Here is a 27,065-nt window from a genome sequence, read left to right as displayed (position 1 = left end):
ATCGGCAGTCGAGGGACACTTAGGTTGCTTCCACTTCTTGGCTATGGTGAATAATGCTGCAATGAACATAGGGGTGCGTAAGCCTCTTTGGATTGTTGATTTCAGGTGCGTTGGATAGATGGTGTTGGGAAAACTGGACAGCCACATGCAAAAGAATGAAAGTGGACCATGTGCTATCGCCATTCACAAAAATTAACTCAAAATGGATCAAAGACCTGAAGGTGAGACCTGAAACTATAAAACTCATAGAAGAAAATATAGGCAACACACTATTTGACATTGGTTTTAAAGGAATCTTTTCGGATGACATGCCTACCCAGACTAGGGAAACTAAAGAAAAAATAAACAAGTGGGACTTTATCAGACTAAAGAGCTTTTATAAGACAAATGAAACCAGAATCAAGATGAACAACCAACCAACCAGCTGGGAGAGAATATTTGCAAAACATACATCTGACAAGGGGTTGATCTCCATAATATATAAAGAACTCACACAATTGAACAACAAAAAAACAAACAACCCGATCAAAAAATGGGCAGAGGAAATGAACAGACACGTCTCCAAGGAAGATATACAGATGGCCAATAGGCACATGAAAAGATGCTCAACATCACTAATCATAAGGGAAATGCAAATCAAAGCAACACTAAGATACCACCTCATGCCTGTTAGAATGGCTATAAATGAATTTTTTAAATTAAATCTGATAGTTTCTGTAAACATTTGAAAAGTTGAAACACGCAATCCTATTATTTACTCAACAGAAACAATGTTTTGTGCTCTTTTACATTCACTCAGATCTAATGTTGCCAGGTGATCAGGCACCAAGGAATATTGTCTTTGGATCACACAGGATTAAAAAAATTGAGTCAATATTCAAAACTCAAATTTATTCTGCTAAAAATGTGGATTTCTATGTTCTTTAGACATGCTCAAATCAATGGAAACAATCATCTCAATCTTGGATAGAGCATGAGATTCTGGAGTTCACCTCATCTTCCAGCTGTTTAATTTATGTTTGCTTTCAGCCTGATTCCCTTTTTTAGTTTGTTTTGTTTTCTGATTGGCCCCATAAGGCACCTAATTCCCACCCCACACTTTGATTTTATTCCTCTTTGTTTTATCCAGACTCTCCTTAATTTTGTAATACAAAATAAACTCATCTTGTTAAACTCAAATGCAAATAAAAGTAGGCAACTTACCTCCTCCCATTAACTACCTGTGGTCACTCATGTTTACTTCCCCACCCAGGTTCCTTCTTCTTTTCTCAAATGAAGTGTTTCACACTCCCTCAGAGACAATTCTTTAGCTTCTAATTCAACTTATGTGCATTACATTAAAAATAGAAATTTTAGGCAAAGTTTAGCAATGTGAATTCCCAAGGCAGGCAATAGGAAAAGCTTTTTTGTGTAGAAGAGGCTGTGAAAGTCCATGAAAAATGTATCACATGGCTGTCTATTTGCTCCACCAACAAACTGAGTTGACCCAGCCATAGTATACAGATTGAAATAGAATTAAGATGTCACAGTTAATTGAAAATAATGTTCAAAATAAACTCAGTATCCCTCAAAGATTACATCAAGATTGGCAATAATACGTCAATTTTGGTGAGTAAAAGACACTGGGATTTCCTTTTCATATATTGGACAGTCTTGATATTTCCTTTTATGGTTCATGGTTTTTGTGTCTCAATCTAGGAAGTACTTGCTTCCTCCATAACCCAAAGATGTTGATCCATTTGATATTCTCCCAGGTTTTTATGGTTCTTGCTTTTTTTGTTTACATATGTGATCAATCTTAATCAGTCTCAAAATAAATTTCATTTGTGCTGTAAGACAGGAATCAATGTCTTTTTTTTCCATTGGGATATCCATTTTTCTAGCACAACTTATTGAAAAGAATTTTCTTTACCATGGAAGTGCCTTGGCACCTTTGTTGAAAATCACTTGACCATATATGTGTGGGTTGCTTTACAAACTTTCTACTCAGCTTCATTAATACATTGTTTTTCTATTTTCTAGTCAATATTATATCATCTTGATTGCTGTAACTTTTTACGAAGTTTTGAATCAGATAGTATTCAGCCTCCAAACTTGTTTTCCTTTTCTAATTTTGACTATCCCAGGTACTTTAAAAGCTTGCCAAAGCTATCTTCACTAAATATATTTCAAATCAATCGGCACTAAATTTAAAGTACAATACAATTTACATAAATATTGAATGCAGTTAATTTGCCTTTCAATGAAAAGTAGTAAAAGTGACAGTAATGCTAACAAATACTGTTGTAATAGAGGTTGCTTTACTGAAATGTTTGTTAGTTTTGAAATACAGAGTCAAATACATGTTTTGATTTCAATTAATATGTCTCTTTTAAGCAATACTTACAGGTGATTTCTAACAAGCTAGAAAGTAAACATGCAGTTAAACATAGTACAGAGTGGTCCTTAGTCAATTTGTCAATATGTAGGACATTGACTTGCTGCCAAGTCACTACATGCCTCAGGAGATGTCGGATGAGCTTCAATTTTTATATGGTAATTGGAAATTTCAGAACCCAGTGTTCCATCAGTTAGCAAAGATGGACATGTCCAAAGATATGATAACAATTTGCAAAAAATAGCTGGTGAGTGCAGATATCTAGAAAGTTTAGCAAGTTCAAGTGTTAGAAAGTTGCAAGAATAGGAAAGTAATTTAAAAAATATAGAGAATCATTCAATTATTTGTGATCTGTTGGAAACTTTCCCAATTTTCCAAATCTTATCAAATTCCATTCTAAATCCATGGGAAAGAAATATGAAGCAGAAAATCACTATGCCAATCCTGGTTTATTTTTATGTTTTATATTTGTATCTTCATAGCAAGGATGAATAATTTTGAATATTTGAATACTATTTACAATGCTTGGCAAAGTTGTTAATGTAACATTTAATGTATCACCTATGTTTCTTAAGCCCAGAAATAAATATATATTTGCATTTACTAATTAAAGACATTCAAATATATTTTTGTTTATTAAATATACATTTTATTAAAACTTTTTGGTCATGTAACTGAGGTATTTTATCTGTTTTTAATGAAAATAGTCATGATATTCAATATTAATATTTATTCACAGTTAACATAATTATTTAAAATGATGTTATTTCTTGATGACAAGGAAAAATGCATATATAGAAGGCAGTATCATTCATTAATTCATTCACTTGTGTATTTATCAATTTAACAAATCTTTTTGAAGACCTATCTTATATGGGAACTGTGCTATATATCAGGGATGAAAAAACAGTCTCTTTCTTGAAAGACATTGCACTTGAATGGGTAGAAACTTTATTTATTAGAACACAAAATAAAATAGGAAATGCTCTCAAGTCAAATTACAGTTACACTTCAAAACTTAGCTTTCCTCTAAATTATTCCATATTCTCTAAACTTCTATTAAAAACCTGTTCATTGGTTTCTAAATGCACTTAAAATTTTCAATGTTAGACTATTGGCATGAACTAAAATACTTTTAATCCTAGCACAGGTCCTGATATTTAATTGCTCTGAAATAAGATTAACATCATAGTCACCAACTGAGAATCCATGGGTAAAAGCTAGCCACTTGGAGTGTGAAAAAAGAACTTCCTAGGTAGAGAAAAGAGAATATCAGAAGCTTCCAGGGAGAAAAATGGCTGGGTTTATTTGAAAACTTAAAGAAATCTCATGTGGCAAGGCAATATTTATGAAGAAAATGAATGGAAAGATAGGGTAGGGCCAGATCATAAAGCCCATCATTAAAAGCATGGAATTATTTTGAATTTGTATCAGTTTCCTAGAGCTGCTGTAACATAAGTATCACAAACTGGGTGGCTTAAAAGAACAGAAATATATTCTTTCACAGTTCTGAAAGCTAAAAGTCCAAAATCAAGGTATCTATGGGGTTCGTTCCTTTGGAGGGCTCTGAGGGACAGTCTGCTTTGTGCCTCTTTCCTTGCTTCTGGTGATGACTGGTGTGGGAGATGAAGATTTGGCCACCCTGAAATATATCTCTTTACCTTGATTATTTTCTCTGATGGACATTTGACCTCCCCCACTAACTGCCTAAAGAATTTGACGTAGTAACTCCTTCCTGGAACAGATCTTCTATCTGATGGCTGTAATATAATGTAAAATAGATGTTACAATAGAAAAGGCACCAACAAGCCCATCTTATCGGAAGTTCTGTCTCTCTGGCCACATTCTCTGGATGGCCCTGCGAGGAGTTGCCAGACAAACATTTACATTTATAAGGGAAATCTCCGTTTGTAAAGGTATCTCCCTCTCTGGATTGGGAAGAGGGGGGATGACCTCATTTCTAGAAACTTATCAATGTGGAAGGTAAAGCCTTAAATCTGCATAATAAACTTACTCTTGTTTACAATGCTTTAGTGGTAATCTCCTGTAACTGACACCCCCCACCCCCAACATCCTCCTTTGTCTTTAGCTGAAGATGGTATTTAAGACGAGAATTTCTGCTATTGTGTTGAGAAACACAGTGTCCCTCGTTTCTCCCATGTATACATGTTATTAAACTTGGTATTATTTTCTCCTGCTAACCTGTCTTGTTAATTATTTGGCCAGCCATAAGAACCTTAAGGGAAAGGACAGAGGGGGAATCTCCCTCTTCCCCCACACTGGCAATCCTGGGTATTCACATGGCCATCTTCCCTGTGTGTCTATGTGTCAAAATTTCACTCTTATAAGAACACCAGTCACATTAAATTAAGAGCCCACCTTATTCCAGTATGACCTCATTTTAACCCACATTTCAAACAATTCACATTTAAAGTTTAGCACCTATTATTTAAGATATAACATTTTAAATTCCCATCCTTTGATTATTCAGTCAAACATTAACTGAACTACTGGTGTGGAAGGATTTTGCAGATGGATGTAAAGTCTCAAGTCACTTGATTTTAAAATATGGAGATTATATTATCTGGGTGGGTCTGGTCCAATCAGGTGAGCTCCTTAAAAGCAGCATTTTCTCCAGGAAGGAGCAGAGAAGGGAATCAGATCTTCAAAGCACATGGGGGGTTCAACGCACGGTTGTTGACTTTAAAGATGGCAGAGCCACATGCAAGAACTGGAGCTCCGTCTCTCAGAGCTGAGAGTGCCCCCTGGGTAACAGCAAGGAGAGAAACAGAGACCTCAGTCATACAACCACACGGAAATGAATCCTGCCAACAAGAATGAGCCTGCAAGAGGATTCTTCTCAGTAACCTACAGAGAAGAACACAGTCTTGCAGACACCTTGATTTTGCCCTTGTGAGACCCTGAGCAGAAAATCCAGCCCCACCGTGCTAGACTTCAGACTTACAGAACTATGAGCTAGTAATGTGTTTTCTTAAGCCACTAAGTTTGTAGTCATTTGTGACACGACAATAGAAAACAAATATAATTTTGGCCTATGTGTTTGATTTGTCTTTTTTTGTGCGGGTGTGGTTATTCCTCTCCAGAAAATTCATAGCAGTAGTGCCAAGAAGGGAAACTTCAGGTTCAGATTCTATTTTTTCCTTTTAATTTCCTACTTGAATTCCTTCTTTTTAAACCTTAGCCAAGTAGGTGTTAACGTATTGTCACAAAGTTCTGCTCTACAAGATTTTAATGGTGTAGTATATAGCCCACGACATGTGATGTGTGGTATATGGTATGTGCTTAAAACTACTTAAAAATAAAAAGTAAAATTTTAGCTAACCATTATAGAAAAAACAAAGTAATTAAGCTTAGCTTACTTTCTTGAAACTACTCTTTTTTCATAAATTTTAAAAACTCATTATGTAAATATAATATATTTCTGTTAAATAACACACAAGCCAAAATTTGATTTATATTTTTCTAAACATAGGCTCAATAGGTTTCATTTAAATAGAAGATGGAATTTAATCAATTTTATTTACAACATAAAATTTTATTCACATGTTAAGTATTAAAACTATAAAAAAATAGCTAAGACAATATCAATAAAAATAGAGCCTAAGATATAATTTTATATAAGATTTTAAAAATCTTTTTTCTTACTGAGTAACATGATCAGCTTCAAATATAATCCTAGCAGCTACTAAATTATTATGCATGTAAGTTGGCTTCTTGATCTTTTTTATGGGCTTCTATATGCATAGCAAGTATTATTTTGAAACTAAAAGTAAAGAATGAAATTTACCTTTTTATTATGAAAGCTGTCCTTGTTTTTTTGTTGCACAAATACTCAGTTCTAGGTAGAACTTAAATAAGTACACAGAACTGAAATAAGGTCATTTCTCTCCTCACTCTTGATGCTTGTTAAACAAGAAAATGCCTGCTCACATATGTAAGATGTTGAAACTATCACAAAATGTTCAATGCTTTCCTGTGAATGTCAAAACACTCTACTTTCTCAGAATTCCAGAACTTATGTAGGGGCAGATAAGCAAATCTCATCTTTACTCTATGATCAGACTGTAGCTCACAAAGTTCTTCCTGTTTTCTCAGAGTCTAGTTCTCAGTCTGAGCCAAAGATTCAGAGTCCCTCACTCATTCATACCCTTGCATTCAACCGGAGGGCACACCCTGTTCCATTTTCTTCTACAGCTCTTCCAGGTGGTTTTCTACAAGATCCGAGACTTGCTGGCTCCCTTTCACATACTCAAGTCCGAGTAGGAGTGGAAACACTTTAATTTTCTTTTGCAGCTGATTTTTCAAAAGATTCTTTTTCTTTTTACAACATTTCCTGCAAGACCTCACAAAAACCTGTTCAACTGGTCCTTGTGTGGAAACACATCTGCTAAGCAGATCAGTTCTGGCAGCCATACTTCATCTTGAAATTCTCCACTGAATCAAGTCTGCTATTTTGTTGAGAGCACTCTTTCAATTCACCTTTTAGCTGAGGCACGGTTTCTCTGCTAAGCTGCACAAAGATTTCTGTGTGTAACAAATTTATGTGCTCTTTGTACATCCCATTTTTAAAACGTTCTCAAGTGTAACTGGTCTTTGTTTAATAAAGTATTTTTGTAGCATCATTCACGACTTTTTTTTTTTAATTTCACCTCCAAGAACTTTTGTCACCAGCATTTTTCAGTGAAGAAAGCATTGTTGTGATTGCATCAGGATTTTCTTTTATTTAAAGAGACATAAAACCTCTCATGGAACCAAGCATTGATAGGGCACCATCAGTACAGATGTCAACACAGTTCCTTTAAGACAGACTCTTTGTCTGCAGATAAGAGGAAAAACATTAAAACATCTTGGCCACCATTGCTTGTTTCAGTCTGCTCTTTGGAGTAGAAAAAGAAATCTTGAATCTCACCGTCAATTCACAAATCTTACAAATGCTATAGCATGACATTTACTGGGGAAAATTCAGGACTCATCAACCTGGTAAAGGAGCTGTTGTTTTTTGGACTATTACACAAAATTTCTTCAGCATGATGTGGCATGATATTTATATGTCTATTATCATGCCATTGGAGAGTAGAGCTTTTCCAAATTCTCATACTGCATCTTGTCCTAGCATCTTAATCACTATAATTTTACACACTGGCATTATTAGGTTCTCACCAACTGTGTGACTTTTCCTTCTCTGAGCAATAAGTTTGGCTTCTAAATAACTTGCTTCCTAAGACATTTTACTAATATGACTTTTTAAAATAGAAACTTTAGTTTGTTTTGTGATTCTAATATCCACTTAAAATAATCAGTACCTTTACGTGTCAAAAGGCTGTGAATTGTTATGTGGTATATTTTCAATTTTGCTGGAGCCATTCCTGGACTTTTAGTTTATTTGCTGCAGATGATTCACAGTGGAAAAGGAAACTCAGATTATTGGCCCAGGAAAAGCCCACAGATAAGAAACTTCCATTGTGACAGCAGGCTTTTTTGTGTGGGTGTGTTCCTTGTTATACTTCTGAAATGAGTCAGAAGATTCTAATTGTTCATCATCTACCTTTTCAGAATTGTTCATTGGCTAAGACCTAGAATCTCCTCTTTCTTTTATACGTCAACTTCAAAAACTACACACTCAACTTTCAGACATAGTTTTAAAAAAAGGCTAATAAGATATAAAACAGAAGTGCATCATACGTAAAGGAGAAAATTGCAAAAAATAAAATATGAAAACTTCACACTACAATTCAGTTCTAACCTACACAATCCACATTATACAACATTTGCAACAACAGCAAAGTATCAAAGGGAGAAGCTAGTTGTAGCATATGAAAATTCTTCCTTCTATTAAAAAAAATCAAAGAAATGAATAAAAATTCTTCCTTCTAAATGAAACTTTCCATCTGACTTTCTTTTACAGTGGTAGAATGTGCTCACTCCTGTGATTTTCCTAAGTCAGTGGGTCGTACTTATGAGGAGGCTAAGGTAGATGATTTGGGAGAAAGAGTCATGTTATTGACCTCCTCTCCTTCCCTCTTACCAATTATAAACAGCCTCTCCTATGTGGCCTCAAAAACAGAGTGAGCACCAACAATTGAGCATAGTGCTTCTGCGCACTGCTATATGGGAATGAAAAAAACCTCTAAAAATTTGGTAATGGGGATGCCATCACTGTGAGTGCTAGGATCTTGCACAAAATACAAAAATAACTTTATTTTTGTGTTATGATCATTCACACTACCCATAACAATATTTCATCTAATCCAGGAACCCAGGTTGAGAAACTTTATTGTATACCCTCATTGATTAATGTTATTTATCATAGTATTTATATTTATCAATAATATTTACTAATTATTGGATCTTATTTTAATATATATGTTTGATATTTGATTATATCATTTTAACTGCTAACATACAGATAAAAGTCATAAAAACTCTATGTGTAAAATAATCTGTTCTATGAATTATCCAGTAACTATCTATAATGATTTAGAACCAAGACACATAAGCCTATAATCATGTTGACAATGATGTTGGGAAACTCATATCTGTGTGGATGCTATTCCACAAATCAAGTAAGAAGAAGGAACAGTAATTTAGATAGGCAGCTTCATCAGGATTCTCTCCACTTTCGTGCATCCTATTGGAGTCCAGCAGTACAAGCAGGCCTTCAATAGCAGAGACTCTTTTATTATTTTTGTCATAAGTTCTTATTTTTTTCTCCTTCCTTACCACTGGGAAAGTTATTCAGGCATTTTATGAGATAAGATTTTATGAAACTGTATACTGTACATATCATTACAACTAAACCTTATTTTACTGTCCTTCTGGAAAAGTGAAACCACAAACTGTCACTAGATTAATCAAATGGCAGCAATACTCCCTATCAAGTGTAGCTATGGTTGAGCTGGAGATATGAAAACTTCACTAAATCACAATACAGATACTATAGCACAACATCAAAGCAGAATTTATTTGTAGTTGTAGACTCCGAGTCCATCATATGCGCTAGTCATCTTGTCCATTACTAGCGGGATTTCAAGGTCAGAGTGGTAGTCAGTAATGTCCTCAATGCTGGCAAATGTCCTAAGTTCTGTCTGAGACTAAGTTTTGCAGAAGTAATTAAACTGGAATAAAATTATATGCAAAGCAAGAGTGAATAATTGTCAAATTGGCACTCTACAATTAATCAAAACATGTTGAAGGACTTCAAGTAAGCACATGTATCTGAAATTTTATTTGTGTTTCCTAAGTTCCTAATATTGAGCCAATTACACTATTAGACTTGCTTTAGAAATTGATCCACCTTGTTTTCAATCTAACTGCACATAAGAATCACGAGTAAAAATTAAAACAAAGGAACCAATATATAATCACCAGAATCCATCCTGAAACAACAGATAGACTCTCTAAGATTGAGGACCAAACGCAGATTTTATAAAGCTCCACAACTGATAAAGAACAGACGGAGCTGAAAATCTCTGGACTAAATAATGTAAACATTTAAATTTCATCTTTGTATAATTAGCAAATAAGCTACATTCATGATAATTTTATCAGTCCTAGTGGTAGCTATGATGAGTCATTCATTCATTCATTCATTTAATCAAGAATTCATGCATAAAATTGTAATTAAATGACTATTGCATACATTATATTCCAGGAAATGAAAATACAAGAATGAATTAGGCATGATTCCAAATCTCAAGAAGCTCACCAGTTATGGAAGCCAAGCACTTTAAAAATTATAATGCAATGTGATAAGTGCAATCACAGAAGTATTGCAATGCAAAAAAATATAAATACAACGTGTAAGTGCAATCACAGGCTGTACAAGAGAGTAGAGAGGAGGGATGTTTAAATGTGTTTGAGATGTTAGTGTCTTGAAGTATGATTTACACCTTTTTTTTTTAATTTGCTTGCATGTGAAGGACGTAGGAAAGAAAGCATCTTCGGAAGCAATAGGAAATGCAAAGACATAGAAGAGTAAAGGTTGGATACGGTTGAATGGCATACATTTGAATAGAGATTATGAAAGATGGGTCTGGAAAAATAGATCCTTGAACATCATGTTGGGGCTTTTTAACTTCATTGTCTAGGCCACTGATTACAACAATTTGAATTCACAGATAGATAAAGTAAAAGAATAGAAAGTATAAAAAAGGGCACAGAAAAGAAAAAATAAAAATGAAAAGAAGATGAGAATGACCTTATAAGACTGTCAATTTTGTAGTTTTACAAGGAAGATTAGGAAATGACATCGTTATTAGCCCCATTATTTCAAAGCCTTAAAAGCCATTTTAAAATCACAAAAGTAGAAAATAATGTAAAAATGCAGGGTAATTTGATGAATTGAACACGTTCAGTTTTATGCACAACTTGTGACATTGTCCTTTTTGTTCTCTTCTGTTTAAAGACAAGTAAAAACTCCATCAGAGATTTGGGAATCACTTGGGGGACTTGGAAACTTTTAAATCTGGAGCAAAATTAGATTTTATTTTTATCAAATCAATTCTGTCAGAGTGGAAGGAAGTGTGGTGGGGGACAAGATTACTTCTTTTCTCACAAACTGTTAAGATTGCATTTGGGTCAAGTTTGCTCTTCCAAAATTTTTAACTTCTTTTAGCCAGAGGGTATAATTTAAAGCATCAAATTTTAGAACCAAATTGTTTGCATCGGGTTCATTAATTTACCATCTTCTTCACAGAGACAAAGCTCCCAGTTTCAAATCATTAGCAGTGTAATAGCAAGCACATTGAAAGGTACTCTTTTGAATAAAATCATCCAGTATGCAGTAGCATGTTTACAATGATTGGTTGAATACGTAAGAATCAATATATTATATAAAAATAAGAAACCAAAATGAGCCCTCTCTGATTTTTTTCACTGTAAACCAAAATGAGAAAGATTATTATTTTTATTCCCAACAGATTGTTAAAAATATGTTAACAAGTTCACTTAGTGGGGAATCATTTTTTTCTGACACTACCAGACAATGAATTTCTGACTTTGACACTACAGCATGTATAGCCTTTTATTGTTCTGTAAGGTTCTTTCCATAGGTCTAATTACTTCAGAAGAGTAGAGGACAAGGAGCTCGAGTCAACATGCAACACAACAGTTTTGTGCTTCTTGTAGAATTGTCAAGAGTAATGCGTGGTATTAAATTCTACATATCCTATGTAAAATTATTATATAGAATAATTGTTTTAGATATGAAGTACCTTGATTTATGTCAACCTCTCACCAATTGTAAACAATTTGTTAGAAGTTTTCATATTCGTATTCATAGAAGTTCATATTATCAATGAACAGAATATAAAATAGCCAGTATATAGAAAATTAGAATGGTCAATATGACCGAAACTTTAATGTTAAAATATAGGGCTAATGTTTATTTTTTAGCTCAGGTTTGACTGTTTTAATCTTTAGCAATTAAAAATATTGTGAAAAGAATATAAAGAATAAAAGAATATTGTCAATATGGCAACAAAAATATGTCAAATAACATCTCAAGATTATAAGTCTATCCTTTCTGGTTACAGATAAGGTAGACTTTATCTGATTGCAAAACAGTACTAACTGTATCACCCATGGAAGTGGATCACTCTTACACTGCTGAGTAACATTTTACTTACACTTAATTATCAAACATATAGCTCAATAAAAGTGAAAATTTCTAGTGACATCAATTCTAGAATTCCCAACAGACTCTTAAATTTTAAGTGAGTGATTATAAATACTACTTCCCTATAATTTTTGGAGATCTTAACTATTTTAGCTAATAGTGTATATTTTCAACTTTATTTCTGCTTGTCAATACTAAAGGCTGAAGAAATTCAGTAAAACAAGGTGATTACTCATAAGAATGAAATATCATTTAATGATATCAGCTATATATAATCATAAGCAGAGAGAGAAAATATTTCCCAATCATTTCTCACAATTCTCCTGGCTAAGAATGAAAAATACCTCCCCAAATGCCAGTGATCTGTAATGACCATATATTCTAAAGGCTCTTGCTGGAGATCTAGCATCAAATAACCCCCTTTTCCCTTCTAGAAATCACTCTCAAGATGGCCTTGGTTCCCTTTTTCCTTTAATTTACTCTAAATCTTTAGGGATAATTATTAACCTAGTCTTCTAGAAACATTCAACTAATCAATTCCTTGTTCTCAGTAACATAAATATTAATACATTCAGTTATATAGTATTATATATTATTTATAGATATATATGTATTATATAACGTGTGTGTGTCCGTGTGTATTTTTAGTGGAACAACACTGTCTTACTCTTTGTTGTAATGTGAATTAGAAATGAGAGTGCTGAATGAGCACCTTTAACTATAAAATTGCATATGTTTTTGAATCATGGAGCACTCTTCAATTTCCCCAAATTAAAATACAATTATGTTGTTAAATATCAAAAGTTGAACAAAATCATATCTGCCAACTATGACTTGGGTAAGCAGCAAGAATATTAGCTTAGGGCCGGCCCCGTGGCTTAGCGGTTAAGTACGTGCGCTCTGTTGCTGGCGGCCCGGGGTTCGGATCCCGGGCGAGCACTGACACACCGCTTCTCCAGCCATGCTGAGGCCGCGTCCCACATACATCAACTAGAAGGATGTGCAGCTATGACATACAACTATCTACTGGGGCTTTGGGGGGAAATAAATAAATCAATAAAATCTTTAAAAAAAAAAAAAAAGAATATTAGCCTAGTTGGCTGGGGCTGCTATAACAAAATACCATAGACTGGTGGCTTAAACAACAGACATTTATTTCTCATGGTTCTGGAGGCTGAGAAATCCAAAATTAAGATTCCTAGTGAGGATGTTCTTCCTGACTTACAGATGGCTACCTTCTTACCATGTCCTCACACGGTACAGAGAGAGAGAGAGCTCCCGTCTCTCTTCCTCTTCTTTTAAGGACACTAGTCCCATCATGGTGTTCCCACCTTCATAACCTCATCTAAAACTAATTACTTCTCAAAGGCCTCACTTCATAAATACTATTATATTGGGGGTTAGGGCTTCAAAATATGAATTTTGGAGGACACACTCAGTCTATAACAAAAATCTTTGACTAGACAAATTTAGTTTAATTTTACAGTTTTCTTTCACTGGAAAAGCTAAGAGTAGCTCAAAGATAAGACAGAAATCTTATACAGTAGGATTCCATTATTTTCCCTGGAAAGTTGTAAATTAATATAAAAACAGTGACCTATGACATTGAATATATTTTAAATCTAGTTGCTTAATATTTTCATTAGTGGGAATTCCTAGACTGCATTTTTCAGATGAATGAAAATCCTAACATATAAAGCAGAATACCAAGAAAAATATGCATTTAAAATTTGATGTTGTCTTGAATGTCAGCAGAGTCAACCCAGTTCATCATTCTTCCATGCCTTCAGTAAGAAAGGGTGTGCTATCAAGAATACTTGAAGAAATTTTGAAGACCAGACTCATGGTGAAGCAATTGATGAAGGCTTACAAGCAAGACAGAGCCCTTTCACGAACACTTGATGCACATCAGCTAGGACTTAAGCTTATAGCAAATGTCACATTTGGCTATACAGCTGCTAATTTTTCTGGGAGAATGCTATGCATTGAGGTTGGCGTTAGTATTGTTCACAGAGCCAGAGAGACCTGGGGATGAGCTATTAAACTGGCATATGATGCCAAGAAATGGAGTGCTAGGTTGTATATGGTGATACTAACAGTATGTTTGTGCTACTGAAAGGAGCCACTAAGGAGCAGTCTTTTAAGGTTAGTCAGAAAACTGCTGAAGCTGTAACTGCTACCAATCCTAAACCAGTGAAACTGAAGTTTGAAAATGTTTATTTGCCCTTTGTCTTGCAAACAAAAAACAGGTATATGGGTTACATGTATGAACCACTGGATCAAAAGGACCCAGTATTTGATGCAAAAGGAATAGAAGCAGAAGAGATTCCTGCCCTGCTGTTTCAAAGATACTTGAGCATTCTCTAAAGTTGCTATTTGAAACAAGAGATATAAGTTTAATTAAACAGTATGTTCATTGACAATGTATGAAGCTTCTGGAAGGAAAGGCCAGCATACCAGATTTCATGTTTGCCAAGGAGTACAAAGCAAGTTCCTCTTATAAACCCAGAGCTTGTGTGCCAGCCCTTGAACTTACAAGGAAAATGCTTACTTATGACTGGTGCTCTGAGCCTCCAGTTGAGGCGAGAGTGCCATACGTCATCATTTATGGGACCCCCAGGGTACCACTTATCCAGCTATTAAGGCACCTAGTGGAAGTCCTGCAGGACCCAACTCTGAGACTGAATGCCACTTACCATATCACCAAGCAAATTCTTCCACTCCTGGCAAGAATCCTCTCACTTATTGGTATTGATGTCTTCCACTGGTATCATGAATCACAAAGGATCTAGAAAGCCACCAGCTTCTCTCCAAGTGAACCTAAAGGGCAAAAAGACACTATCTCACAGTATTTCACTACCTTACACTGTCCTGTGCGTGATGATCTGAGTCAGCACGGCATCTACAGTAAATGTTGCAGCCAACTTCAACATGTGGCAATCATCCTCAAACAAGAAGTTAAGAGTTGGAGTGTAAACAGGACTAATTTGTATACATATGCAGGAACTGTACAGATTGCTTTGATCGACATATCCAGTGCTTCTCTGAACTGCCCAGTACTTTTCAAACTCTCTCCAGCATATAGAGAATTATCCAAGGCACCATATCTCCAGCAATTACTAGACCCGTTTTAAATTGTCAATATCACAGAATTCCAGGTGTTATTTTTTACAGTGTTTACCATTGAACTGTTGAGCATGGTGCTTTTCCAACTTTCATCAAGTATGTTCATTGTCTGTCTATTCCCTGAAGAATATGAAGACTTTTATGCCAACTGAATTAAAAATTTTACTTCTTGATCTCTGAACAGCTCACTTATTACAACGTACAAATTCCTCATCCGTTCACTTTTTTAACGTTGTTTTATAATACAGGTGTAGAATTTGCTCCAGTATGTGCAACATCTTGTAAATCCATTTGAGCAGACCATGTTTATTTCCCTGTGGAAGGAGCAATGAAAACCTCTTTTAAAAAAAAACCCATTCATGTGTTTTCCTTGAAATCTCTGTATCAAGACATGTTACTTAGTCCATTTACTTTATAATTTTGATTGTGAAATATTTTGTAAATACACTTTTTTACTTTCCAAACAACTGAGTGAAATAATGTGCAATGAATTTTATACAAAAGATTTTCCAGTTGTTTGGTATATTTCCTCTAGGTTTTGCTTGACTCAGAGTAGGGTTGTTATTTTGATCAAACTGTACAAACAATAGTACTGTGTGCAGCATTTTGAAACATTTTTTTCTAAAACTGCTATTTTTCTTTAGCTATTAATGGGGCATTGTGAGGAACTTTGCAAAGATGTTTTTGTTAAAAACCTGTAGGTCTGTTGTAATACTTTAAAAATTAAAAATTTTATTTAATTTTTGCTTGTTTTGTATAGACATTTCTATTGTTTCTTAATGTGCTTAAAATATTTTCTTTCCTTATATACTGTATAATCTCATTTGCCATCATCTTGAACACAAAATGTGTATTTAGAATTTTTCTATAACTGTATAAAATGAAAAAGGAATTATGTGGTTACTGAATTGTTTTCTAAACTGGAAATAATTTTGTTTTAAAATTTAAAAATGAAAACCATATTAAAATTAAATAGAATATGAAATATGAAAACAAACAAAAAAATCGATGTTCTCATGGAAGGTACTTCAATGGTATGGATTGTAAAAATATTTACTTAATATGTTGGCATTTCTTACATGCAACTCCTTTTCAGAATGGTTATTCCTGTGTGACTCTTTGATCATAAAACTCAGTGACAAAAAGCAGGTTACCATATTTTACCACAATAACAAAAAAAAGTGGGCTACTTAAAATAATGATGGATTATTTTGCAACAGTGCAAAAATGTCAGTGTATGAACATTCACATCTTTCCTACTAACTCCTGCCCATGGGAAAATTTTTAGCCTAGCTGCCAAGTAAAGAAATATGGAAAATAGTGAAGAGAAGAGAAAGAAAAGCCAGATGAGGCTGTAACTGAAAGAATTTAAGAATTTGGCAAGAGAGGGGTTTGAAATAACTACCTTCTAGAAGACATAGAAATTGGGAAAGGGAGGGATTTTTGAGGAATGTTCCTAGTGTAATGAATAGAGTTAGTATTCTTTGAGAGATTAAATACAAATGAAATTCAAGTTAAATTATTTTGACCATTAATGTGAATCCATGCAGAAACTAATCCATATAATAACCGCCCCCCCCACCCTATACAACCTTCAGATCTGTCCAGCCAGTCTACTTAATTCCTTCTTAGACATGTGGTGGGTCATACTCAAATCCATACAGAGTCTTTGTCCAGAGTGTTTGGCTGCCAAAAGTCTCTCCTTGGTTAAGGATCTCAGAAAATATTTGCTGTGCTGGGGGCAGATGCCTAAATTTTCTACGCGATTGGTTTTTCTTCTTTCTTTTTCTTGCTTTCTTTTGCTCTTCTTTGCTGCAACTATCTTTTCCCAGTGTCTCTGTTTACTTTGGACGTTTTTTGAGAACCACACTGCATTCCCTGTGGGCAGGGTGTCCCCCTCCTGCTGCTCGCATTCTGCATCAATCTGTAGAAGTTGGAAGCTTTCAGAGATGCCATCTTCGCTGGTGTCCTCCAGGATGACTTCTTGCTCCTGTAGCACGCGTGACTCTGTTTTCTGAGTCCCTTCCAATTTCCAGTCCATGTGCTTAGTCCTCTGTCCTTTTCACCCTGATCCCGTCGCCTCATGCAGCGGCGGCGGTGGCGGCACACATCCCACCAGTATTCTTGATTAAAAATCATTCTTCAATAACATGAAAAGATGGTTCTTGAATAACATGAGAATGCCAAAGAGACAGTGTAGAAAATATTCTGAAGTTGGAGTTGCAAATTTGGGGATAACTGATGGTTAGAGATTGTAAACACTAGCTAGAAAACTGAAACTGTGTACAGCATAATACAGATTCACTAAATTGTGGACATCTAAAACTATCCTGCTGGAAGTGCTAACGTGAAAATTAGCTGTTATGTCCAACTTCCAAAGACCCTTAGTTTATTTGGAAATTGTGGTCATTTAGAGACAGTGAGAAGACATGAATATCAGGAGTGGTTAGATTAGTTCAAAGCTTCAAAGCCCTGCCTGACTCCACAATCAAACCAAATACTTACTATGCTTCAAGTTTTAGAATTGCTGGTGCAGACTAATTGCAATGAATAACCTGAAACTTTTTTTCAATAATTACGTTGTCAGGGATCAGACAAAAGGATTTTGAATCATGGTGAGAATACGTCATAATCAGGAATGGGCCATTTTAAAGTGTGAACTGCAGTGTTGGTACCAGAGGCTGTTCCTGGAACAAAGTTATACTAACTGATGTGTCTGCAGAAAATTTCTTCACTGCCATGGACTATATGTATTTAGATCAAGGTGGCTACCGAATGGGATTGTAATTTAAAATTATAGATTATCAACCAGAGTAGCAGTGTACATGTTATACAAGGACTAAAACAATCATCTGTCAGATGTTGATCGACTCAGATTCAAAGATCAGAAGAGTACAAATGAGTATTTAGGAATAATTAATAATAATGGATATAATCATTACCCAGATATTTTCTAATTTTTTCAGTTGGTGAAATTAATCATAGTTGAAGAGGAAAGCAAGGTATCTCTAGTAATATTCCAGGCATGGGACAAAATAATGAAGTTCACACTCTAAACTCCAGGCAGATTGGAAAAGTCTAAGACATAGATACACATAAGAATTTTGAAACTGAAATCTCAAAGAACTCCAAGTGCATAGGAATAAACAAATTTCCATTTGGATGCTGTAAAAATAATCACCATCCACAGACGACCCCCATATTTGAGAGTCTAGAAGCGTCTGGTTTTGGCATTGTTTTAGCAAAGAGTAGCTGAATGTCCCTGTACACCATCATCCACCCAGTAATCACAAACCCTCACTTTCCAGAAGGAGAAGTTGAATACTGATGTTTGTGTTTACTCTCTAGGAAGTTGCAATTTCCAGCCTCAATCTTGGAAAGAAGGGAACCTCATTGGCCCCACCAAGCTTGACACGGCAGCAACTACTGAGCAATTAGAAAAGAATGGAACACACTCCCGGTTAAATAAGAAAAGAAACTTGAAGATCTTGGGTTGTAAATAGAAGTCCTTAATCACTCATGATAGAAGTGTGATGATAAAAAAAAAATTTAGTAAAACAATGTGAGAGTGTTTGTGAAGTTGTATCTTTCTTTCCTTCTAATTTCTTCCTTGATACTCACTAGCCCCTCCTCGCAATTTGAAAGACATGAATAGTATAAATATGATTTCATAAAGCAGATAAGCCATATGTCCTTTTCTGGAATTATAAGAATAACAATAAATACATAAGAATCTCCTGGATGGATCAAATTTTATCCCATAAACATGTCTTATGGAGGAGATTCATTGAAGCTATTTTGTTGCCATCTGTATCAGTCAGAGTCCCATCCGGGAGCAAAGTATACAGTAATTTGGACAGGGAAAGTTTCATATAAAGAATGATTAAGTTTAACAGGGGATTGGAGTAATGGGGGTTTGGTAATTAGAGGTAAAGAGAACAATAAAAAAAATCTCAGAAATAGCAAATATAAGGAGCAGCCACTTACCCTAGGGCTGAGATAGAGCACCCAAACAAGAGCACTCCACCCCTACCGAGGGCTTAGATAAAGACCTCATTGGAGAAGGTGCAGCCATAGATCAGTGGGTGGTGGACAAGTTTCCCGAGGTTCTGTGTTGGCAAAACTCTGCCCTCTGAGATGCCTGGGAAGCCATTCATGGAGAGGTTCCATATCTTGCTACTTGATAGAAAGCCATCTGAGTGAGTCACCAGCATCATTCTGATGTGAGGATGCTTGAGGAAATATACGGGAAGCAACTGCCATCTATGCACTGTAGGAGCCTGGGGTTGGAAAAGCCACCTCCCCCACCTCAGAAGAGCCTGGTAAGAGAAGCACATTAGAATAAGAAAACTCTTCCTCCTCCAGTGCCCTCTACCAACAAAGCTTAACATTGTGCCAGCTGACAAAGAAAGAAAAAGTTACAGGACCGGCTTCCATTATTGCAGAGAAGCCAATCAAGTGTGAACTTAGACCTCCAAAGCAATAAATTGATAATGGAATACCATCCCATTGCTAAGCGTCGGCGAATCTTAACCCACAGCTTTGCTTTTACATGGCTTGATTATTCTTTTTTCTCTACTTCAACTGTTCCCTTTTTGCCAAATTCCTCATACTCTATGGAGTAGATGCTTCTAGAACTTTGTATAATGTAGTGCATTTTTGTACTTATATTTACTGTGTACTCACTGTTTAGCTTTCTCATAATTTTGGTTCTTGTGTGGACTCTCTTCACCTTCACCAACATTCAGATACTTTTCACTTTTCCTAAATCATATTCTTAAGAGGGAAAATGGCAGACCTTGCTCAATACTATTTAGGTAAAAATTTGAGCAATTTTAAACAATTGAATGGCTTATGAATTGACTTCTTTATATTAAATTCTTAGGCCTGGTACCATCAGTTTGGACCAGCAGAGAAAAGCAGATTTTGCTCCATATTGGGGCAGTGTTTTGAAGAAGATTGAGGTAAAAACATTATTTTGTGTGATATATCAGAACTGAATGTTCTATGCAGTCTGGGGTGATTCTAGAAACTGCTCAAAAGAGTGTTAGTCCCTTAGTAACTAGGAGAATTGTGGAATGGAGTGCAATCATATGAAAAAATATATATAAGTTCATGTTCCATATCCTAAAAAGATATCACTTTCATAATGTGCTATGGTGTGCCCTAAATATTAGAAAGCTCCTTTTAGTTTTATGGAAACCTGAACTCCCAAATCTAGGAGTTTGAAGATAAGATTTGAAATTGTTTTTCAAACTATTTTTGATACTTGCTAAATTAGAAACACAGCGTTTGAGTTAAAAGTATTGATTGACAAGGACATACATGCTATACAATCTTTCAATCTGTGAAAACAATTGATAAATATAAAAATTGGGAGAAAAGATTGAAAACCATTTTAAAATTATTCAATTAAATATTTTTACTAACTAAGGAAATCACATATTTAAAATCTAAATCTCAAATGGTTGTCAGCAAATAAAAGCATTTTAGTTAAAACTATATTTATAAATGTATGTCCAATGTGTGGGATAAGACTCACTCTTCCTGTGTGTCTCTGTTTTACTCTTACGCCACCACCACACTTAAAACACTTCTGACACCAGGTGTGTGGAAGTTTTTTCCCACACCAAGCAATTCTCCAATTCTCATCGAACATTGATTGGATGTCCCACAAATTTAACTCAATTCTGACACTCTCTACCTGGAGATAGTGTCAGATCCCACAGGTTAAGGGCTCAGTTCCCTCAATTCAGGCACCAATCAAAAGTCCAGATTGTCACTTGTGCTTCTGAGTGACCTGCTATAAATTGGAGGTTCCCATAACCCCCTCCTCGGCTTTGATTAATGTGCTAGAATGGCTCCACAGGACTCAAAGAAACAGTTTACTTACTAGATTACCAGTGTATTACAAAAGGATATAACTCAAGAACAGCCAAATGAAAGAGATACATAGGCAAGGTATGTGGGAAGGGGTGCAGAGTTTCCATGCTCTCTCTGAGAGCGCCACTCTCCCCAGAACTCTACGTGTCCACCAACCTGGAAGCTCTTTGAACTCTGTCCTTTTAGGTATTTATGGAGGCTTTATTACACAGGCATGATTGATGAAATCATTGGCCATTGACGGTTGATCAACCTCCAGCCCCTCTCCTTTTCCTGGAGCTCCTGGGGTGGGACTGAAAGTTCCAACCCTCTAATCACATGGTTGGTCTCCCCGGCATCCAGCCCCATCCTCAGGTGCTTTCCAAAAGTCACCTCATTAACATAAAATCAGGTGTGGTTGAAACAGGTTTATTATGCATATCTAGGCTCCTTTATTACTCTTATCACTTAGGAAATCTCAAGGGTTTTCGGAGCTCTGTGCAGAAATGAGGATGAGGACCAAATATATATTTCTTATTATAAATCACAATATCACAGCGTGGAATCGTGATACAGGATATTTGAAATATCAAGGACACAAACAACTAACGTGACTCAATTTTATTTAGAAAAGGCCTGCCTGGAGGCTTCTGCTTTAATTAACATTTGGTGTGGGGAAAAGTTCAACCTATGATGGTTGGTATTTTATTTGAGGTCAAATACTAAACAGAGAAAGAGCTAGAAATAGAAGCAACCATTAATGGGCTCAGGGGCAGAAATTCTCTTCTTCCAAACTTTTTATTTTATTTGACCATGTCATGATGCATGACACAATCTACATGAACTCTAAGAAGCTGTGCAAAATCTTTTAAAACTCACAGCTTCTCCGTTACTTATAAGCTATAGTGTCCCCTGTTTAATTTTTGCAGCTGAAAAACTACATCCTGTAGTCTACCTTACATAGCATATTTCTTCTAACATATACGGTTATTTGGATGTAGACAAAAGAAACTTAGTCTGGCAATTTTGAACAAAGTTGGGATTTATTTTAAGGATCTAAAGGGAATTAAAGAATTAAACAGAAACTTTCAAATCTAGCACCAGAAAGGACATGATCCAGAACTTTAAGTGTATTATAGGCTGAGGCTGAGCAAAGCATATTTCTCTATAGCCTAACATGGCCTTATCCAAGGTGGAAAAAAAGGTAATTCTCCAAGAGAGATTTTAGCATGTTTTTCCAAAAGAAAGGTGAATGCTTTCTGGGTGACTGAAATGCAATAAATATCAACTGTAATCCACATACACATATTTAACTATTTCAAAATAGTCAGCAGGTAATTGTGGTGGGACATTGCCTAGGAGAGCAATTTTACAGATGTGCAGGCTTATGCTTCCATGATGATTTACTCGCAATTTAGTGAAAATTCTACTACCTTAGTCCCAGATTTGTTTACGAACAGTTACTGTTATTTTTTCTGTTGGTTTCGGATGTTTTTCTTTTTTAGTTTGATGCACTTCTTGTCTTTCTTTGTCTCTCCCTCCTGATATTTTATATGTCACTGAGAACTAATTAAACTGCTCTAAGCCACCTATCGATTGACATGACATGTGATAAAGTACCAGTATTTAAATTCAGCACTGTGGTTTATTTATCCTTTCAACTTGTGTTTATTAAATGTCGTCTATGTATTGGCCACCATTATAAGTGCTACAGAATCATCAGTGAGCAACACAAATGAAAATTCCTTCCTTTATTCTTAATAAAAAGACACTTTGGTGTAATTGGAGCTTTTCCAGAATATATGTTACTACATTTATTTCACAATCAGTTAACTACAAATGCCCTGAATACCTATTAAAAATTATAGCCATTAAATTTTTTTTGTAAACTTCAACATTTAAATTTATATTATAAAATGTATCAATTGACAATGAAGATAATCATTTTGTAAGAGTGTCTAAAATTGGAGACCTGGAGCGAGTGGAGTGATCTGCTTTCTATGCTGGGAGACAGCTGGATACGTGTCCCTGTCTCCCCAGGTCTATCTTGGTGCACATATCGTAAACCTTGGTCGTGATAGCTCGTTTTCTTACTCTGGCACCTGTATTGTTTTACCCTGTTGGGATATTTAAAATGACTCAGCAGACTCCACAGAACATTCTTATATAAGCCTTTTGTTTAAAAGCAAAGGATATATGCAGGGAGAGAAAGAGAACGCGGTATGTATCAGGTGTCCCAGAGGCACTTCACAGCACCAGCTCCCCATGCATCCAAACATATGTATGGAATGTGCTAAATGTGCCTTGAAGTGCCACCATCTGTGTAAGGAATCTGTTTCAGGACAGCCATCAATGAATGAAACTTGCAATGAGGGGCTCTTATAAATCCCTTTATTCACATAATGAACCCAGGCTTGTCAAACCAGTTAGGCTAGTTGTAAACCATCATTAAAGAAACTAACCATGAAGGTTGTCATGAGGAGTTTCAGACCTTACACAGCACGTCAAATCCCACTGCCCTGATCTTGGCCAAACATCCAGACCTTCCCAAAGATAAAGATAGAAATCTATCCACTTAGGCTGTAAATCAACTCTATCTCCATAACACCTCATTTAACCATGTCCAAATCTGTCAGTATATTGAATCCCTTTTGCACCCCTGTAGATAAGATCAGAATACAGGCCCTAACCCTCAATTCCAGAAGGGTTGAGACACTTTATGTAATTGAGGACTACTATATTACAGTTTTCTGCTGTGTGCTTTGTCAACATGAAAGAATCTTTGTAGATTGATCCTCATTGCTCTTCTTCATCAGGTTGCAAGTATGTGCCGTGCTCCAAAACCATATTAGAGCTTCGCTGATAGTCTGAATGAGAAGGTCTTCACATTTTATTTTTTCCTCTGCTGCAATGATCTTCCCCAAGTATCTTCATGATTACCCTCATCACTTCCTAAATGTCCTTACTCAAAGGTCACCTCCCAGAGGAGCTTGTCCCCGCCATTTTTAAAAAAAGTTTCAATGTTTTCTTGCCCAGTTGTTTCATATTTCCCTTCTCTGCTATATGTTGTTTTCCTCCTAAGCACTTATCAAATATAACATTTATAATATTTTACTTATTTATTTTATTCGCTGTATTTCTACCTCAATCTTAAATAAGCTCCAAGTGATAAAAAAATTTTTTTTCTGATTTTTTACTGTTGCATCACCAATGTCTAGAACAGTATCTAACATGAAATAGGGAGTAAAAAAATATTCGTTGAATGAAAAAATGAATGACTCCAGCTGTCATGAAGCCCAAATACAAGATTCTCCCTCATTTTGACCATGATTTGGAATTTATTTTTTTGATGATGAATTTCTTTGAATCAGCCAATACATCACCTACATTTTGGTATAGTACACTAAACAGCTGCTAAGATACTACACAGCTCGTTGCACTTGATACATTCTTTCAAATTGTTATATTTTCACTATAGGTTGCCCAGTCTAAACATCTTGAAGTCATTCTCAACTCCTCTCTTTGTCTTGTACAGCACAACGAATACACAATGTACCATGGTGGACTCCACCTGTTTCCATTCTTGTTGCTTGTCAACACTTAACAAAGAAGCCAGAGGGATCTTTTAAAAATGTAAGTCAGACCATTTACTCAAAACCCTCCAGTAGCTCCACATTTGGCTCAGAGTTAAAATCCAAAGTCCTTAGCAATGGCTCACAAGGCTGTACTTACTCTGCTCCCCCACTGCCTCTCTGACCTACTTTTCTACGTCTCTCTGCAACGCTCCAGCCACAGTGTCCTTCTTGCTTTCCTAACATGGCAGATATGTTCCTCCCTTAGCACCTCCACTGGCCGAGCTTTCTTCTGCTGTGTTCTACTGCTTCAATAGCCACATGGCTCACTTCCTTACCTTTTATAGGTCTTGGCTCAAGTGTCACCTTTTCAATGAGGCTTTCCCTGTACATCTTATTTAGAATTGCTACACGCCTCTCCCCCTAAAGTAGCATTCCCGATTCCCCTTATCCTGCTCTGCTTGTTCTTTTTTTCTGTCTCAAAACTTAATCATCTTCTAATATAATCTAATTTACATATTACTAATTAATTACACTTATAGTCTCGCCCTTCCCAGGAGAAGGTAAATTCCATGACACCAAGGTTTTTTGTCTATTTTTTTTCACTGATAGATCCCAATTACCAGGCACAAAGTAGGCATGTAATAAATATATAGGGAGTAAATTAGTGCAAGTGTTTTCATGAAAGAAGTTATTTTGTACTATTTTTTCTTTGCTTTATGTAATGTTTGTTTTTTAGTAAGATATGTCTATGGACAACGGATTATTAAATTTTCTTTAACTCTAAAGGAAAGAATAATTTAGGGAGAATTTAGAATGTACCTTTCATTCATTATTTGTTTAACAGATATTTAGTTATCTAAAATATTCCAGGCCCCAACCTAGGTGGTGATAGAAAAGCGAACAAGTTGCACTTCTTCTGCATCCTCCGGGAAAGTAATCAGGTAATTACAACAAGGTATGGTTGGGGCTATGATACAATCATGCTGTACTTTCAACTTTCTCCAAAGTGCTCACTTTGCTTTCTAGTTCCTGGCTTAGTAATAGAAAAGCAAATATAGCACGGTCTTGTTACAGTACCTTGCATTATAAATAGTAAAATACGTATTCAAGTGTAGCTCCGTTAGTGTTAATGACAGCAAGAACATGCATCCTCTTCAAAGCATCATCATGCACCAAAAATGTTCTGTAAACTGCACTTCTTTTGGGATAGCTACTGATTACAATGCTTTACTATGCACACAATAACACCTACTAAGGATTCTACTTTTTTAATTACAAGACTATTTTACTGAAAAAGGATTTTTAATGCTAAGTATATATTTTTAATGGAGGCCTAACAGTCTGTTTCATCTTTTAAAAATATTTTAGAAAAGCTGCAGATCCCTTTTTAATGATTAGACCTGCTTGGGTTTTTCTTGCTCAGGGGGTGGCCTGCTCGGTGCTGACTCCACTGCCTAGGGCAGCAGGGTGAGCTCATTTCCTTTGTACCAAAATTGAAAGCTGACTACCGCTTGGTTCAAGAGTGCCTTACTGCTCATCAGGCATTATATTATCTTGCCAAGCACCACAGGAGACTTATCATGGGGATATTGCTGATTGCTAGGCTGTACTTAGAGCTGATAAATATGCAGATGTGTAGAATATTAAATGACTTTATTAGCAATCAACATATTATGCCATTAGGTTCATCTGTATGATCAAAAATTAGCAAAAATTAATCTAATATTTTTAAACCAATCTAATATTTTTTAACCCTCTTTTTATTTTTTTAAATACAGTTTCTAGTTTGGGTAACAGGTAATTTAAGTTATGTGAAATCACCAAAACTCTATGTCCCTACTGTTATCCTCTTTTGAATAACTAAATATGAGTAATTTAAAGTGACAGCAATTTCATAAGCTGTGTAGAAAAAGTTTGGGGCAAATCAACATTTTTCAGTTCAGTAAAATTAACAACCCAGTACCCACACAAATATAAATGTTAAAATTGAAGACTTTATCCAAAGATAAAAGTGAAAATGATAAAAGTAGTTTTCATTTTTTAATTCCGTTATTAGAAAATTAGATTAGATATAATAAAATTAAGGTGTCCATTTCCCATAGTTTTTTTTTTTCTGAAACATCTGAAATAATCCCAACATGGATATTTTTATTTGCATGTATATATCCTGATATATTAAATTCATTAATTTATTTCAAATGATTGGATGTCTTAAAAGTTTTAGAGTGGACTTTTGTCATTTTACTCTCAGTAACTATGGCAATGTGAAAGTTTAACAAATATAAGTAAACTTCATATCATTGCATTTCAGAGGGACTAGTGCTTACAGGATATCAATAAGGAACTGTAGAAAATCTAAGCAAAAATATGAAAAGCAAATTTGAACCTCAGATAGAAGTTATGTATTTAGGTTTAAAGATAAATTGAACAAAAATTTTGGATCATTAGCCGCTTAACTTCGAATATCAGTCTGTTGAACATTAACTTA

General features: G+C 35.4%; 2 pseudogenes; one reads left to right on the top strand and one right to left on the bottom strand.

The window, feature by feature from the left end:
* The first annotated feature begins 13,731 nt into the window (after positions 1–13,731).
* LOC101408024 (DNA polymerase zeta catalytic subunit pseudogene) lies at positions 13,732–15,148 on the top strand (annotated as a pseudogene).
* A 1,586-nt stretch (positions 15,149–16,734) lies between these two features.
* On the bottom strand, positions 16,735–17,181 carry LOC106801282 (tRNA methyltransferase 10 homolog B pseudogene; annotated as a pseudogene).
* Positions 17,182–27,065: the final 9,884 nt, after the last annotated feature.

This window comes from Ceratotherium simum, chromosome 12 (assembly GCF_057802395.1).
Source record: "Ceratotherium simum simum isolate JZ-2026a chromosome 12, ASM5780239v1, whole genome shotgun sequence".
Classification (NCBI taxonomy): domain Eukaryota; kingdom Metazoa; phylum Chordata; class Mammalia; order Perissodactyla; family Rhinocerotidae; genus Ceratotherium; species Ceratotherium simum.
This window is presented reverse-complemented; position numbering and strand designations above follow the sequence as displayed.